General features: G+C 33.6%; 13 non-coding genes across 13 annotated transcripts; all 13 read right to left on the bottom strand.

Annotated features, from left to right (window-relative positions):
- Positions 1-2,070: 2,070 nt before the first annotated feature.
- Positions 2,071-2,150, bottom strand: TRNAL-UAG. The gene has a single exon. It is a non-coding gene; the product is annotated as a tRNA-Leu (tRNA).
- A 946-nt stretch (positions 2,151-3,096) lies between these two features.
- On the bottom strand, positions 3,097-3,176 carry TRNAL-UAG. The gene has a single exon. It is a non-coding gene; the product is annotated as a tRNA-Leu (tRNA).
- Positions 3,177-4,128: 952 nt separating this feature from the next.
- Positions 4,129-4,208, bottom strand: TRNAL-UAG. The gene has a single exon. It is a non-coding gene; the product is annotated as a tRNA-Leu (tRNA).
- A 437-nt stretch (positions 4,209-4,645) lies between these two features.
- On the bottom strand, positions 4,646-4,725 carry TRNAL-UAG. Its single transcript has one exon. It is a non-coding gene; the product is annotated as a tRNA-Leu (tRNA).
- A 951-nt stretch (positions 4,726-5,676) lies between these two features.
- On the bottom strand, positions 5,677-5,756 carry TRNAL-UAG. The gene has a single exon. It is a non-coding gene; the product is annotated as a tRNA-Leu (tRNA).
- A 439-nt stretch (positions 5,757-6,195) lies between these two features.
- TRNAL-UAG lies at positions 6,196-6,275 on the bottom strand. The gene has a single exon. It is a non-coding gene; the product is annotated as a tRNA-Leu (tRNA).
- Positions 6,276-7,226: 951 nt separating this feature from the next.
- On the bottom strand, positions 7,227-7,306 carry TRNAL-UAG. The gene has a single exon. It is a non-coding gene; the product is annotated as a tRNA-Leu (tRNA).
- Positions 7,307-7,743: 437 nt separating this feature from the next.
- On the bottom strand, positions 7,744-7,823 carry TRNAL-UAG. Its single transcript has one exon. It is a non-coding gene; the product is annotated as a tRNA-Leu (tRNA).
- A 951-nt stretch (positions 7,824-8,774) lies between these two features.
- On the bottom strand, positions 8,775-8,854 carry TRNAL-UAG. The gene has a single exon. It is a non-coding gene; the product is annotated as a tRNA-Leu (tRNA).
- Positions 8,855-9,292: 438 nt separating this feature from the next.
- On the bottom strand, positions 9,293-9,372 carry TRNAL-UAG. Its single transcript has one exon. It is a non-coding gene; the product is annotated as a tRNA-Leu (tRNA).
- A 1,450-nt stretch (positions 9,373-10,822) lies between these two features.
- Positions 10,823-10,902, bottom strand: TRNAL-UAG. The gene has a single exon. It is a non-coding gene; the product is annotated as a tRNA-Leu (tRNA).
- A 435-nt stretch (positions 10,903-11,337) lies between these two features.
- On the bottom strand, positions 11,338-11,417 carry TRNAL-UAG. The gene has a single exon. It is a non-coding gene; the product is annotated as a tRNA-Leu (tRNA).
- A 3,683-nt stretch (positions 11,418-15,100) lies between these two features.
- TRNAL-UAG lies at positions 15,101-15,180 on the bottom strand. Its single transcript has one exon. It is a non-coding gene; the product is annotated as a tRNA-Leu (tRNA).
- Positions 15,181-17,230: the final 2,050 nt, after the last annotated feature.

Below are 17,230 nucleotides of genomic sequence, written 5' to 3' on the forward strand. Positions count from 1 at the left end.
CTCGGCCAAACCGTCTATATATCAATAAAATAGAATTTGTTTTCTTGAAGAAAACCTGTTCGATTTAACCAACACCCTCTGGTAAAATCCAATGCACATGATCTTTTTAGTGCAGTTTTGCTGACATCTGATCTCTTGTGTGGTTTAAATGATATCTTAGCAGTGAATAGGGAGTGCAAGGGTGCAATATCGTCATCAGGTGATTGGGGTATAACGGCATATAGTATGCAAATAGACATTAACACAAAAGATAAGTTAAATCCAATTCTTTTAGAATTTACAATATATTTATTATTTACCATCAATTCTGTTAAAAAAAAAAAAAACATTAATGACTGACTAACCTTTTTTCTACTAATTTTCGTATTTTGCTGTTTAAGTAATTGTTTTTCATGGAGTGAAATTGGAGAGCGTAATTTTTAAACATCTCTTGACTGTGAGATTTGAACCCACGCCCTCCAGAGCCTAAATCTTTTAGGGCCCCAATCATATGTGGGAGCCCTTTCGGACCAGAGCCTAAATCTGGCGCCTTAGACCTCGCCAAACCGTCTATACATCAATAAAATAGAATTTATATTTTCTTGAAGAAAACCTGTCGATTCTAACCAACACCTCTTGGTAAAATCCAATGCACATGATCTTTTTAGTGCAGTTTTGCTGACATCTGATCTCTTGTGTGGTTTAAATGATATCTTAGCAGTGAATAGGGAGTGCACGGGTGCAATGTCGTCATCAGGTGATTGGGGTATACGGCATATAGTATGCAAATAGACATTAACACAAAAGATAAGTTAAATCCAATTCTTTTAGAAGTTACAATATATTTATTATTTACCATCAATTCTTTAAAAAAAAAAGAAATAAACATTAATGACTGACTAACCTTTTTTCTACTAATTTTCGTATTTTGCTGTTTAAGTAATTGTTTTTCATGGAAAAGTGAAATACAATGGAGAGCGTAGGGATATTTTTAAACATCTCTTGACGGCTGTGGGATTTGAACCACGCCCTTTCGGACCAGAGCCTAAATCTGGCGCCTTAGACCACTCGGCCAAACCTCTATATATCAATAAAATAGAATTTATGTTTTCTTGAAGAAAACCTGTTCGATTTAACCAACACCCTCTTGGTAAAATCCAATGCACATGATCTTTTTAGTGCAGTTTTGCTGACATCTGATCTCTTGTGTGGTTTAAATGATATCTTAGCAGTGAATAGGGAGTGCAAGGGTGCAATGTCATCATCAGGTGATTGGGGTATACGGCATATAGTATGCAAATAGACATTAACACAAAAGATAAGTTAAATCCAATTCTTTTAGAATTTGCAATATATTATTATTTACCATCAATTCTGTTAAAAAAAAAAAGAAAAAACATTAATGACTGACTAACCTTTTTTCTACTAATTTTCGTATTTTGCTGTTTAAGTAATTGTTTTTCATGGAGTGAAATAAAATGGAGAGCGTAGGGTTATTTTTAAACATCTCTTGATTTAACGAGCCTTGTGGGATTTCTGAGACCCCAGCTTATTATTTACGCGCCCTTTTTCTCGAAACGTATTTTGCTGTTTAGTAGCTCTAAAATTACTGGGGCGAGGCCCTAAGGACCACTCGGACCAGACCATCATATACATCATATAAAAATAGAATTTATATTTTCTTGAAGAATACCTGTCTGATTCTAACCAACACCCTCTTGGTAAAATCCAATGCACATGATCTTTTTAGTGCAGTTTTGCTGACATCTGATCTCTTGTGTGGTTTAAATGATATCTTAGCAGTGAATAGGGAGTGCACGGGTGCAATGTCATCATCAGGTGATTGGGGGTGTACGGCATATTAGTATGCAAATAGACATTAACACAAAGATAAGTTAAATCCAATTCTTTTAGAAGTTACAATATATTTATTATTTACCATCAATTCTGATAATAAAAAAAAAAAGAAATAAACATTAATGACTGACTAACCGTCTTTCTACTAATTTTCGTATTTTTCTGTTAAAGTAATTGTTTTTTCATGGAAAGTAAAATACAATGGAGAGCGTAGGGATATTTTTAAACATCTCTTGACGGCTGTGGGATTTGAACCCACGCCCTTTCGGACCATAGCCTAAATCTGGCGCCTTAGACCACTCGGCCAAACCATCTATATATCAATAAAATAGAATTTATGTTTTCTTGAAGAAAACCTGTTCGATTTTAACCAACACCCTCTTGGTAAAATCCAATGCACATGATCTTTTTAGTGCAGTTTTGCTGACATCTGATCTCTTGTGTGGTTTAAATGATATCTTAGCAGTGAATAGGGAGTGCAAGGGTGCAATATCATCATCAGGTGATTGGGGTATACGGCATATAGTATGGCAAATAGACGTTAACACAAAGATAAGTTAAATCCAATTCTTTTAGAATTTGCAATATATTTATTATTTACCATCAATTCTGTTAAAAAAAAAAACATTAATGACTTACTGACCTTTTTTCTACTAATTTTCATATTCTGCTGTTTAAGTAATTGTTTTTTCATGGAGTGAAATAAAATGGAGACCGTAGGGTTATTTTTAAACATCTCTTGATAGCTCTGAGATTTGAACCCCACGCCCTTTAGGACCAGAGCCTAAATCTAGCACCTGAGACCACTCAGCCAAACCGTCTATTATATCAATAAAATAGAATTTATATTTTCTTGAAGAAAACCTGTTCGATTCTAACCAACACCCTCTTGGTAAAATCCAATGCACATGATCTTTTTAGTGCAGGTTTGCTGACATCTGATCTCTTGTGTGGTTTATTTGATATCTTAGCAGTGAATAGGGAGTGCACGGGTGCAATGTCGTCATCAGGTGATTGGGGTATACGGCATATAGTATGCAAATAGACATTAACACAAAAGATAAGTTAAATCCAATTCTTTTAGAAGTTACAATATATTTATTATTTACCATCAATTCTGATAAAAAAAAAAAAAGAAATAAACATTAATGACTGACTAACCTTTTTTCTACTAATTTTCGTATTTTGCTGTTTAAGTAATTGTTTTTCATGGAAAAGTGAAATACAATGGAGAGCGTAGGGATATTATTAAACATCTCTTAACGGCTGTGGGATTTGAACCCACGCCCTTTCGGACCAGAGCCTAAATCTGGCGCCTTAGACCACTCGGCCAAACCGTCTATACATCAATAAAATAGAATTTATATTTTCTTGAAGAATACCTGTCTGATTCTAACCAACACCCTCTTGGTAAAATCCAATGCACATGATCTTTTTAGTGCAGTTTTGCTGACATCTGATCTCTTGTGTGGTTTAAATGATATCTTAGCAGTGAATAGGGAGTGCACGGGTGCAATGTCGTCATCAGGTGATTGGGGTATACGGCATATAGTATGCAAATAGACATTAACACAAAAGATAAGTTAAATCCAATTCTTTTAGAAGTTACAATATATTTATTATTTACCATCAATTCTGATAAAAAAAAAAAGGAAATAAACATTAATGACTGACTAACCGTCTTTCTACTAATTTTTGTATTTTGCTGTTAAAGTAATTGTTTCATGGAAAAGTGAAATACAATGGAGAGCGTAGGGATATTTTTAAACATCTCTTGACGGCTGTGGGATTTGGACCCACGCCCTTTCAGACCAGAGCCTAAATCTGGCGTCTTAGACCACACAGCCAAACCGTCAATATATCAATAAAATAGAATTAATATTTTCTTGAAGAAAATCTGTTCGATTCTAACCAACACCCTCTTGGTAAAATCCAATGCACATGATCTTTTTAGTGCAGGTTTGCTGACATCTGATCTCTTGTGTAGTTTAAATGATATCTTAGCAGTGAATTGGGAGTGCACGGGTGCAATGTCATCATCAGGTGATTGGGGTGTACGGCATATAGTATGCAAATAGACATTAACACAAAAGATAAGTTAAATCCAATTCTTTTAGAAGTTACAATATATTTATTATTTACCATCAATTCGGTTTAAAAAAAAAAAGAAATAAACATTAATGACTGACTAACCTTTTTTCTACTAATTTTCGTATTTTGCTGTTTAAGTAATTGTTTTTCATGGAAAAGTGAAATACAATGGAGAGCGTAGGGATATTTTTAAACATCTCTTGACGGCTGTGGGATTTGAACCCACGCCCTTTCGGACCAGAGCCTAAATCTGGCGCCTTAGACCACTCGGCCAAACCGTCAATATATCAATAAAATAGAATTAATATTTTCTTGAAGAAAATCTGTTCGATTCTAACCAACACCATCTTGGTAAAATCCAATGCACATGATCTTTTTAGTGCAGGTTTGCTGACATCTGATCTCTTGTGTGGTTTAAATGATATCTTAGCAGTGAATAGGGAGTGCACGGGTGCAATGTCATCATCAGGTGATTGGGGTGTACGGCATATAGTATGCAAATAGACATTAACACAAAAGATAAGATAAATCCAATTCTTTTAGAAGTTACAATATATTTATTATTTACCATCAATTCTGTTTAAAAAAAAAAAGAAATAAACATTAATGACTGACTAACCTTTTTTCTACTAATTTTCGTATTTTGCTGTTTAAGTAATTGTTTTTCATGGAAAAGTGAAATACAATGGAGAGCGTAGGGATATTTTTAAACATCTCTTGACGGCTGTGGGATTTGAACCCACGCCCTTTCGGACCAGAGCCTAAATCTGGCGCCTTAGACCACTCGGCCAAACCGTCTATACATCAATAAAATAGAATTTATATTTTCTTGAAGAATACTTGTCTGATTCTAACCAACACCCTCTTGGTAAAATCCAATGCACATGATCTTTTTAGTGCAGTTTGGCTGACATCTGATCTCTTGTGTGGTTTAAATGATATCTTAGCAGTGAATAGGGAGTGCACGGGTGCAATGTCGTCATCAGGTGATTGGGGTATACGGCATATAGTATGCAAATAGACATTAACACAAAAGATAAGTTAAATCCAATTCTTTTAGAAGTTACAATATATTTATTATTTACCATCAATTCTGATAAAAAAAAAAGGAAATAAACATTAATGACTGACTAACCGTCTTTCTACTAATTTTCGTATTTTGCTGTTAAAGTAATTGTTTCACGGAAAAGTGAAATACAATGGAGAGCGTAGGGATATTTTTAAACATCTCTTGACGGCTGTGGGATTTGGACCCACGCCCTTTCAGACCAGAGCCTAAATCTGGCGTCTTAGACCACACAGCCAAACCGTCAATATATCAATAAAATAGAATTAATATTTTCTTGAAGAAAATCTGTTCGATTCTAACCAACACCCTCTTGGTAAAATCCAATGCACATGATCTTTTTAGTGCAGGTTTGCTGACATCTGATCTCTTGTGTAGTTTAAATGATATCTTAGCAGTGAATTGTGAGTGCACGGGTGCAATGTCATCATCAGGTGATTGGGGTGTACGGCATATAGTATGCAAATAGACATTAACACAAAAGATAAGTTAAATCCAATTCTTTTAGAAGTTACAATATATTTATTATTTACCATCAATTCTGTTTAAAAAAAAAAAGAAATAAACATTAATGACTGACTAACCTTTTTTCTACTAATTTTCGTATTTTGCTGTTTAAGTAATTGTTTTTCATGGAAAAGTGAAATACAATGGAGAGCGTAGGGATATTATTAAACATCTCTTAACGGCTGTGGGATTTGAACCCACGCCCTTTCGGACCAGAGCCTAAATCTGGCGCCTTAGACCACTCGGCCAAACCGTCTATACATCAATAAAATAGAATTTATATTTTCTTGAAGAATACCTGTCTGATTCTAACCAACACCCTCTTGGTAAAATCCAATGCACATGATCTTTTTAGTGCAGGTTTGCTGACATCTGATCTCTTGTGTGGTTTATTTGATATCTTAGCAGTGAATAGGGAGTGCACGGGTGCAATGTCGTCATCAGGTGATTGGGGTATACGGCATATAGTATGCAAATAGACATTAACACAAAAGATAAGTTAAATCCAATTCTTTTAGAAGTTACAATATATTTATTATTTACCATCAATTCTGATAAAAAAAAAAAAAAGAAATAAACATTAATGACTGACTAACCTTTTTTCTACTAATTTTCGTATTTTGCTGTTTAAGTAATTGTTTTTCATGGAAAAGTGAAATACAATGGAGAGCGTAGGGATATTATTAAACATCTCTTAACGGCTGTGGGATTTGAACCCACGCCCTTTCGGACCAGAGCCTAAATCTGGCGCCTTAGACCACTCGGCCAAACCGTCTATACATCAATAAAATAGAATTTATATTTTCTTGAAGAATACCTGTCTGATTCTAACCAACACCCTCTTGGTAAAATCCAATGCACATGATCTTTTTAGTGCAGTTTTGCTGACATCTGATCTCTTGTGTGGTTTAAATGATATCTTAGCAGTGAATAGGGAGTGCACGGGTGCAATGTCGTCATCAGGTGATTGGGGTATACGGCATATAGTATGCAAATAGACATTAACACAAAAGATAAGTTAAATCCAATTCTTTTAGAAGTTACAATATATTTATTATTTACCATCAATTCTGATAAAAAAAAAAGGAAATAAACATTAATGACTGACTAACCGTCTTTCTACTAATTTTCGTATTTTGCTGTTAAAGTAATTGTTTCATGGAAAAGTGAAATACAATGGAGAGCGTAGGGATATTTTTAAACATCTCTTGACGGCTGTGGGATTTGGACCCACGCCCTTTCAGACCAGAGCCTAAATCTGGCGTCTTAGACCACACAGCCAAACCGTCAATATATCAATAAAATAGAATTAATATTTTCTTGAAGAAAATCTGTTCGATTCTAACCAACACCCTCTTGGTAAAATCCAATGCACATGATCTTTTTAGTGCAGGTTTGCTGACATCTGATCTCTTGTGTAGTTTAAATGATATCTTAGCAGTGAATTGGGAGTGCACGGGTGCAATGTCATCATCAGGTGATTGGGGTGTACGGCATATAGTATGCAAATAGACATTAACACAAAAGATAAGTTAAATCCAATTCTTTTAGAAGTTACAATATATTTATTATTTACCATCAATTCGGTTTAAAAAAAAAAAGAAATAAACATTAATGACTGACTAACCTTTTTTCTACTAATTTTCGTATTTTGCTGTTTAAGTAATTGTTTTTCATGGAAAAGTGAAATACAATGGAGAGCGTAGGGATATTTTTAAACATCTCTTGACGGCTGTGGGATTTGAACCCACGCCCTTTCGGACCAGAGCCTAAATCTGGCGCCTTAGACCACTCGGCCAAACCGTCAATATATCAATAAAATAGAATTAATATTTTCTTGAAGAAAATCTGTTCGATTCTAACCAACACCATCTTGGTAAAATCCAATGCACATGATCTTTTTAGTGCAGGTTTGCTGACATCTGATCTCTTGTGTGGTTTAAATGATATCTTAGCAGTGAATAGGGAGTGCACGGGTGCAATGTCATCATCAGGTGATTGGGGTGTACGGCATATAGTATGCAAATAGACATTAACACAAAAGATAAGATAAATCCAATTCTTTTAGAAGTTACAATATATTTATTATTTACCATCAATTCTGTTTAAAAAAAAAAAGAAATAAACATTAATGACTGACTAACCTTTTTTCTACTAATTTTCGTATTTTGCTGTTTAAGTAATTGTTTTTCATGGAAAAGTGAAATACAATGGAGAGCGTAGGGATATTTTTAAACATCTCTTGACGGCTGTGGGATTTGAACCCACGCCCTTTCGGACCAGAGCCTAAATCTGGCGCCTTAGACCACTCGGCCAAACCGTCTATACATCAATAAAATAGAATTTATATTTTCTTGAAGAATACCTGTCTGATTCTAACCAACACCCTCTTGGTAAAATCCAATGCACATGATCTTTTTAGTGCAGTTTGGCTGACATCTGATCTCTTGTGTGGTTTAAATGATATCTTAGCAGTGAATAGGGAGTGCACGGGTGCAATGTCGTCATCAGGTGATTGGGGTATACGGCATATAGTATGCAAATAGACATTAACACAAAAGATAAGTTAAATCCAATTCTTTTAGAAGTTACAATATATTTATTATTTACCATCAATTCTGATAAAAAAAAAAGGAAATAAACATTAATGACTGACTAACCGTCTTTCTACTAATTTTCGTATTTTGCTGTTAAAGTAATTGTTTTCACGGAAAAGTGAAATACAATGGAGAGCGTAGGGATATTTTTAAACATCTCTTGACGGCTGTGGGATTTGGACCCACGCCCTTTCAGACCAGAGCCTAAATCTGGCGTCTTAGACCACACAGCCAAACCGTCAATATATCAATAAAATAGAATTAATATTTTCTTGAAGAAAATCTGTTCGATTCTAACCAACACCCTCTTGGTAAAATCCAATGCACATGATCTTTTTAGTGCAGGTTTGCTGACATCTGATCTCTTGTGTAGTTTAAATGATATCTTAGCAGTGAATTGTGAGTGCACGGGTGCAATGTCATCATCAGGTGATTGGGGTGTACGGCATATAGTATGCAAATAGACATTAACACAAAAGATAAGTTAAATCCAATTCTTTTAGAAGTTACAATATATTTATTATTTACCATCAATTCTGTTTAAAAAAAAAAGAAATAAACATTAATGACTGACTAACCTTTTTTCTACTAATTTTCGTATTTTGCTGTTTAAGTAATTGTTTTTCATGGAAAAGTGAAATACAATGGAGAGCGTAGGGATATTTTTAAACATCTCTTGACGGCTGTGGGATTTGAACCCACGCCCTTTCGGACCAGAGCCTAAATCTGGCGCCTTAGACCACTCAGCCAAACCGTCAATATATCAATAAAATAGAATTAATATTTTCTTGAAGAAAATCTGTTCGATTCTAACCAACACCCTCTTGGTAAAATCCAATGCACATGATCTTTTTAGTGCAGGTTTGCTGACATCTGATCTCTTGTGTGGTTTAAATGATATCTTAGCAGTGAATAGGGAGTGCACGGGTGCAATGTCATCATCAGGTGATTGGGGTGTACGGCATATAGTATGCAAATAGACATTAACACAAAAGATAAGATAAATCCAATTCTTTTAGAAGTTACAATATATTTATTATTTACCATCAATTCTGTTTAAAAAAAAAAAAGAAATAAACATTCATGACTGACTAACCTTTTTTCTACTAATTTTCGTATTTTGCTGTTTAATTAATTGTTTTTAATGGAAAAGTGAAATACAATGGAGAGCGTAGGGATATTTTTAAACATCTCTTAACGGCTGTGGGATTCGAACCCACGCCCTTTCGGACCAGAGCCTAAATCGGGAGCCTTAGACCACTCGGCCAAACCGTCTATACATCAATAAAATAGAATTTATATTTTCTTGACGAATACCTGTCTGATTCTAACCAACACCCTCTTGGTAAAATCCAATGCACATGATCTTTTTAGTGCAGTTTTGCTGACATCTGATCTCTTGTGTGGTCTAAATGATATCTTAGCAGTGAATAGGGAGTGCACGGGTGCAATGTCGTCATCAGGTGATTGGGGTATACGGCATATAGTATGCAAATAGACATTAACACAAAAGATAAGTTAAATCCAATTCTTTTAGAAGTTACAATATATTTATTATTTACCATTAATTCTGATAAAAAAAAAAAGAAATAAACATTAATGACTGACTAACCTTTTTTCTACTAATTTTCGTATTTTGCTGTTTAAGTAATTGTTTTTCATGGAGTGCAATACAATGAAGAGCTTAGGGATATTTTTAAACATCTCTTGACGGCTGTGACATTTGAACCCACGCCCTTTCGGACTAGAGCCTAAATCTGGCACCTTAGACCACTCGGCCAAACCGACTATATATCAATAAAATAGAATTTATATTTTCTTGATGAAAACCTGTTCGATTCTAACCAACACCCTCATGGTAAAATTCAATGCACATGATCTTTTTAGTGCAGTTTTGCTGACATCGGATCTCTTGTGTGGTTGAAATGATATCTTAGCAGTGAATAGGGAGTGCACGGGTGCAATGTTGTCATCAGGTGATTGGGGTATACGACATACAGTATGCAAATAGACATTAACACAAAAGATAAGTTAAATCCAATTCTTTTAGAAGTTACAATATATTTATTATTTACAATCGATTCTGTTAAAAAAAAAAAAAGAAATAAACATTAATGACTGACTAACCTTTTTTCTACTAATTTTCGTATTTTGCTGTTTAAGTAATTGTTTATCATGGAGAGCGTAGGGATATTTTAAACATCTATTGACGGTTGTGGGATTTGAACCCACGCCATTTCGGACCAGAGCCTAAATCTGGCACCTGAGACCACTCGGCAAAACCATCTATATATCAATAAAATAGAATTTATATTTTCTTGAAGAAAACCTGTTCGATTCTAACCAACACCCTCTTGGTAAAATCCAATGCACATGATCTTTTTAGTGCAGGTTTGCTGACATCTGATCTCTTGTGTGGTTTAAATGATATCTTAGCAGTGAATAGGGAGTGCACGGGTGCAATGTCGTCATCAGGTGATTGGGGTATACGGCATATAGTATGCAAATAGACATTAACACAAAAGATAAGTTAAATCCAATTCTTTTAGAAGTTACAATATATTTATTATTTACCATCAATTCTGATAAAAAAAAAAAAAGAAATAAACATTAATGACTGACTAACCTTTTTTCTACTAATTTTCGTATTTTGCTGTTTAAGTAATTGTTTTTCATGGAAAAGTGAAATACAATGGAGAGCGTAGGGATATTTTTAAACATCTCTTAACGGCTGTGGGATTTGAACCCACGCACTTTCGGACCAGAGCCTAAATCTGGCGCCTTAGACCACTCGGCCAAACCGTCTATACATCAATAAAATAGAATTTATATTTTCTTGAAGAATACCTGTCTGATTCTAACCAACACCCTCTTGGTAAAATCCAATGCACATGATCTTTTTAGTGCAGGTTTGCTGACATCTGATCTCTTGTGTAGTTTAAATGATATCTTAGCAGTGAATTGGGAGTGCACGGGTGCAATGTCATCATCAGGTGATTGGGGTGTACGGCATATAGTATGCAAATAGACATTAACACAAAAGATAAGTTAAATCCAATTCTTTTAGAAGTTACAATATATTTATTATTTACCATCAATTCTGTTTAAAAAAAAAGAAATAAACATTAATCACTGACTAACCTTTTTTCTACTAATTTTCGTATTTTGCTGTTTAAGTAATTGTTTTTCATGGAAAAGTGAAATACAATGGAGAGCGTAGGGATATTTTTAAACATCTCTTGACGACTGTGGGATTTGAACCCACGCCCTTTCGGACCAGAGCCTAAATTTGGCGCCTTAGACCACTCGGCCAAACCGTCTATACATCAATAAAATAGAATTTATATTTTCTTGAAGAATACCTGTCTGATTCTAACCAACACCCTCTTGGTAAAATCCAATGCACATGATCTTTTTAGTGCAGTTTTGCTGACATCTGATCTCTTGTGTGGTTTAAATGATATCTTAGCAGTGAATAGGGAGTGCACGGGTGCAATGTCGTCATCAGGTGATTGGGGTATACGGCATATAGTATGCAAATAGACATTAACACAAAAGATAAGTTAAATCCAATTCTTTTAGAAGTTACAATATATTTATTATTTACCATCAATTCTGATAAAAAAAAAAGGAAATAAACATTAATGACTGACTAACCGTCTTTCTACTAATTTTCGTATTTTGCTGTTAAAGTAATTGTTTGTCATGGAAAAGTGAAATACAATGGAGAGCGCAGGGATATTTTTAAACATCTCTTGACGGCTGTGGGATTTGGACCCACGCCCTTTCAGACCAGAGCCTAAATCTGGCGTCTTAGACCACACAGCCAAACCGTCAATATATCAATAAAATAGAATTAATATTTTCTTGAAGAAAATCTGTTCGATTCTAACCAACACCCTCTTGGTAAAATCCAATGCACATGATCTTTTTAGTGCAGGTTTGCTGACATCTGATCTCTTGTGTAGTTTAAATGATATCTTAGCAGTGAATTGGGAGTGCACGGGTGCAATGTCATCATCAGGTGATTGGGGTGTACGGCATATAGTATGCAAATAGACATTAACACAAAAGATAAGTTAAATCCAATTCTTTTAGAAGTTACAATATATTTATTATTTACCATTAATTCTGATAAAAAAAAAAAAGAAATAAACATTAATGACTGACTAACCTTTTTTCTACTAATTTTCGTATTTTGCTATTTAAGTAATTGTTTTTCATGGAGTGAAATACAATGAAGAGCTTAGGATATTTTTAAACATCTCTTGACGGCTGTGAGATTTGAACCCACGCCCTTTCGGACTAGAGCCTAAATCTGGCACCTTAGACCACTTGGTCAAACCGACTATATATCAATAAAATAGAATTTATATTTTCTTGATGAAAACCTGTTCGATTCTAACCAACACCCTCATGGTAAAATTCAATGCACATGATCTTTTTAGTGCAGTTTTGCTGACATCTGATCTCTTGTGTGGTTGAAATGATATCTTAGCAGTGAATAGGGAGTGCACGGGTGCAATGTTGTCATCAGGTGATTGGGGTATACGACATATAGTATGCAAATAGACATTAACACAAAAGATAAGTTAAATCCAATTCTTTTAGAAGTTACAATATATTTATTATTTACCATCGATTCTGTTAAAAAAAAAAAAAAAGAAATAAACATTAATGACTGACTAACCTTTTTTCTACTAATTTTCGTATTTTGCTGTTTAAGTAATTGTTTTTCATGGAGTGAAATACAATGGAGAGCGTAGGGATATATATTTTTAAACATCTCTTGACGGCTGTGGGACTTAAACCCACGCCCTTTAGGACCAGAGCCTAAATCTGGCACCTGAGACCACTCGGCCAAACCGTCTATATATCAATAAAATAGAATTTATGTTTTCTTGAAGAAAACCTGTTCGATTCTAACCAGCACCATCTTGGTAAAATCCAATGCACTTATGCACATGATATTTTTAGTGCAGTTTTGCTGACATCTGATCTCTTGTGTGGTTTAAATGATATCTTAGCAGTGAATAGGGAGTGCACGGGTGCAATGTCGTCATCAGGTGATTGGGGTATACGGCATATAGTATGCAAATAGACATTAACACAAAAGATAAGTTAAATCCAATTCTTTTAGGGGGGTGTATTCAATCATGACTTTTGTAGAGTTTTAAAGACTTTTAAAATGATTGATTTTAATAAACTTTGATTGACTTTCATAGAGTCGTTCAAAACTTTTTAAAACTTTATAAGACTCTATAAAAGTCTATATAAATAACATTCATAGACTTTTATCAACTTTTTATTTTAAAAAGTCTATAATAATCATTGAAATACTAAATTAAATACATCCCTACAAACTTTCAATGATTTTGATTCTTAACATTTATAATTTTCTTACAAAACATTTATAATATATCATAAAATTCTTCTTATTATATAGTTCTTCACCCAAATCTAATATTAATAATATATATATATATATATATATATATATATATATATATATATAAATTATACTTGATATATTGCTAGGTATCACGCAAAGAACGATTATTTGCAATAGCAATTTGAGACAGCGAACAACATCAATGTGCTACTGTTTGCAACCCCCAAATTGTTGTTGCGAACATGCAGTAGTTCACTATTCGTAGTAACATGTTGTTAAAAAAAATAATAAAAAATATATATATTACGAATATAAACATAAAAAGAATAAAAATCAAAATATATACGTATTTATATGAATATTATGAAACATATACTAAAATTTGACGATGAAATATTTGCTTTGTTAATGTATTTAGGGAGAATTAGAGAAAGTTAGGGCTAAAAAATTCATCGAAAAAATAAAAATCAATATAAACAAGCAATAATAAAGTAAAAATAATATTGTTTCGAATTTTTAGAGGAAGATTGTAATGCTTAGGAAAGAGAGATAAATTGGTAGAGTTTAGGTATGAGGAAAATATAGGATAATGAAGAAAAAAAATAATTTTATTGAATTTAGATAGGTTTATAAAGTTTAAATATGGAGAAAAAATGGAGTTTAAATAGAGAAAGAAAACATTCAAAGTTGTCAGAAAGAAAATTTTGAAATCTTGGGTTGATGGTTGGATTTCAACTATTTATATTTGAGAAGGAAAAGTCTACAAAAGACCTAAAATTAAAAAGTCTACAAAAGTTCATAACTTTTTGAATACCACATGACTTTTAAAGACTCTTTAAAAGTCTTGATTGAATACCACCCGACTTTTAAAGACTCTCTAAAAGTCTTTAAAACTCTACGAAAGTCATGATTGAATACACCCCCCTTAGAAGTTACAATAAATTTATTATTTACCATCAATTCTGTTAAAAAAAAAAAAAAGAAATAAACATTAATGACTGACTAACCTTTTTTCTACTAATTTTTCATATTTTGCTGATCAAGTAATTGTTTTTCATGGAGTGAAATACAATGGAGAGCGTAGGGATATTTTTAAACATTGTGGGATTTGAACCCATGCCCTTTCGGACCAGAGCCTAAATCTGGCACCTTAGACCACTCGGCCAAACCGTCTATATATCAATAAAATAGAATTTATATTTTCTAGATGAAAACCTTTTCGATTCTAACCAACACCCTCATGGTAAAATTCAATGCACATGATCTTTTTAGTGCCATTTTGCTGACATCTGATCTCTTGTGTGGTTGAAATGATATCTTAGCAATGAATAGGGAGTGCATGGGTGCAATGTCGTCATCAGGTGATTGGGGTATACGGCATATAGTATGCAAATAGACATTAACACAAAAGATAAGTTAAATCCAATTCTTTTAGAAGTTACAATATATTTATTACTTACCATCAATTCTGTTAAAAAAAAAAAGAAATAAACATTAATGACTGACTAACCTTTTTTCAACTAATTTTCGTATTTTGCTATTTAAGTAATTGTTTTCCATGGAGTGAAATTCAATGAAGAGCGTAGGGATATTTTTAAACATCTCTTCTCTTGACGGCTGTGGGATTTGAACCCACGCCCTTTCAAACCAAAGCCTAAATCTGGCGCCTTAGACCACTCGGCCAAACCGTCTATATATCAGTAAAATAGAATTTATGTTTTCTTGAAGAAAACCTGTTTGATTTTAACCAACACCCTCTTGGTAAAATCCAATGCACATGATCTTTTTAGTGCAGTTTTGCTGACATCTGATCTCTTGTGTGGTTTAAATGATATCTTAGCAGTGAATAGGGAGTGCAAGGGTGCAATATCGTCATCAAGTGATTGGGGTATACGGCATATAGTATGCAAATAGACGTTAACACAACAGATAAGTTAAATCCAATTCTTTTAGAATTTGCAATATATTTATTATTTACCATCAATTCTGTTAAAAAAAAAAACATTAATGACTTACTAACCTTTTTTCTACAAATTTTCGTATTTTACTGTTTAAGTAACTGTTTTTCATGGAGTGAAATACAATGGAGAGCGTAGGGATATTTTTAAACATCTCTTGACGGCTGTGGGATTTGAACCCACGCCTTTTCGGACCAGAACTCGGCCAAACCGTCTATATATCAATAAAATAGAATTTATATTTTCTTGAAGAAAACCTGTTCGATTCTAACCAACACCCTCTTGGTAAAATCCAATGCACATGATCTTTTTAGTGCAATTTTGCTGACATCTTATCTCTTGTGTGGTTTAAATGATATCTTAGTAGTGAATAGGGAGTGCACGGGTGCAATGTCGTCATCAGGTGATTGGGGTATACGGCATATAGTATGCAAATAGACATTAACACAAAAGATAAGTTAAATCCAATTCTTTTAGAAGTAACAATATATTTATTATTTACCATCAATTCTGTTAAAAAAAAAAAAAGAAATAAACATTAATTACTGACTAACCTTTTTTCTACTAATTTTCGTATTTTGCTATTTAAGTAATTGTTTTTCATGGAGTGAAATACAATGAAGAGCTTAGGGATATTTTTAAACATCTCTTGATGGCTGTGGGATTTAAACCCACGCCCTTTCGGACTCGAGCCTAAATCTGGCACCTTAGACCACTCGGCCAAACCGTCTATATATCAATAAAATAGAATTTATATTTTCTTGATGAAAACCTGTTCGATTCTAACCATGACCCTCATGGTAAAATTCAATGCACATGATCTTTTTAGTGCAGTTTTGCTGACATCTGATCTCTTGTGTGGTTGAAATGATATCTTAGCAGTGAATAGGGAGTGCACGGGTGCAATGTCGTCATCAGGTGATTGGGGTATACGGCATATAGTATGCGAATAGACATTAACACAAAAGATAAGTTAAATCCAATTCTTTTAGAAGTAACAATATATTTATTATATACCATCAATTCTGTTAAAAAAAAAAAAAAAGAAATAAACATTAATTACTGACTAACCTTTTTTCTACTAATTTTCGTATTTTGCTATTTAAGTAATTGTTTTTCATGGAGTGAAATACAATGAAGAGCTTAGGGATATTTTTAAACATCTCTTGATGGCTGTGGGATTTAAACCCACGCCCTTTCGGACTCGAGCCTAAATCTGGCACCTTAGACCACTCGGCCAAACCGTCTATATATCAATAAAATAGAATTTATATTTTCTTGATGAAAACCTGTTCGATTGTAACCAAGACCCTCATGGTAAAATTCAATGCACATGATCTTTTTAGTGCAGTTTTGCTGACATCTGATCTCTTGTGTGGTTGAAATGATATCTTAGCAGTGAATAGGGAGTGCACGGGTGCAATGTCGTCATCAGGTGATTGGGGTATACGACATATAGTATGCAAATAGACATTAACACAAAAGATAAGTTAAATCCAATTCTTTTAGAAGTTACAATATATTTATTATTTACAATCAATTCTGTTAAAAAAAAAAGAAATAAACATTAATGACTGACTAACCTTTTTTATACTAATTTTCGTATTTTGCTATTTAAGTAATTGTTTTTCATGGAGTGAAATACAATGGAGAGCGTTGGGATATTTTTAAACATCTCTTAACGGCTGTGGGAATTGAACCCACGCCCTTTCGGACCAGAGCCTAAATCTGGCACCTTAGACCACTCAGCCAAACTATCTATATATCAATAAAATAGCATTTA

This window comes from Ipomoea nil, unplaced genomic scaffold (assembly GCF_001879475.1).
Source record: "Ipomoea nil cultivar Tokyo-kokei standard unplaced genomic scaffold, Asagao_1.1 scaffold3210, whole genome shotgun sequence".
Lineage (NCBI taxonomy): Eukaryota > Viridiplantae > Streptophyta > Magnoliopsida > Solanales > Convolvulaceae > Ipomoea > Ipomoea nil.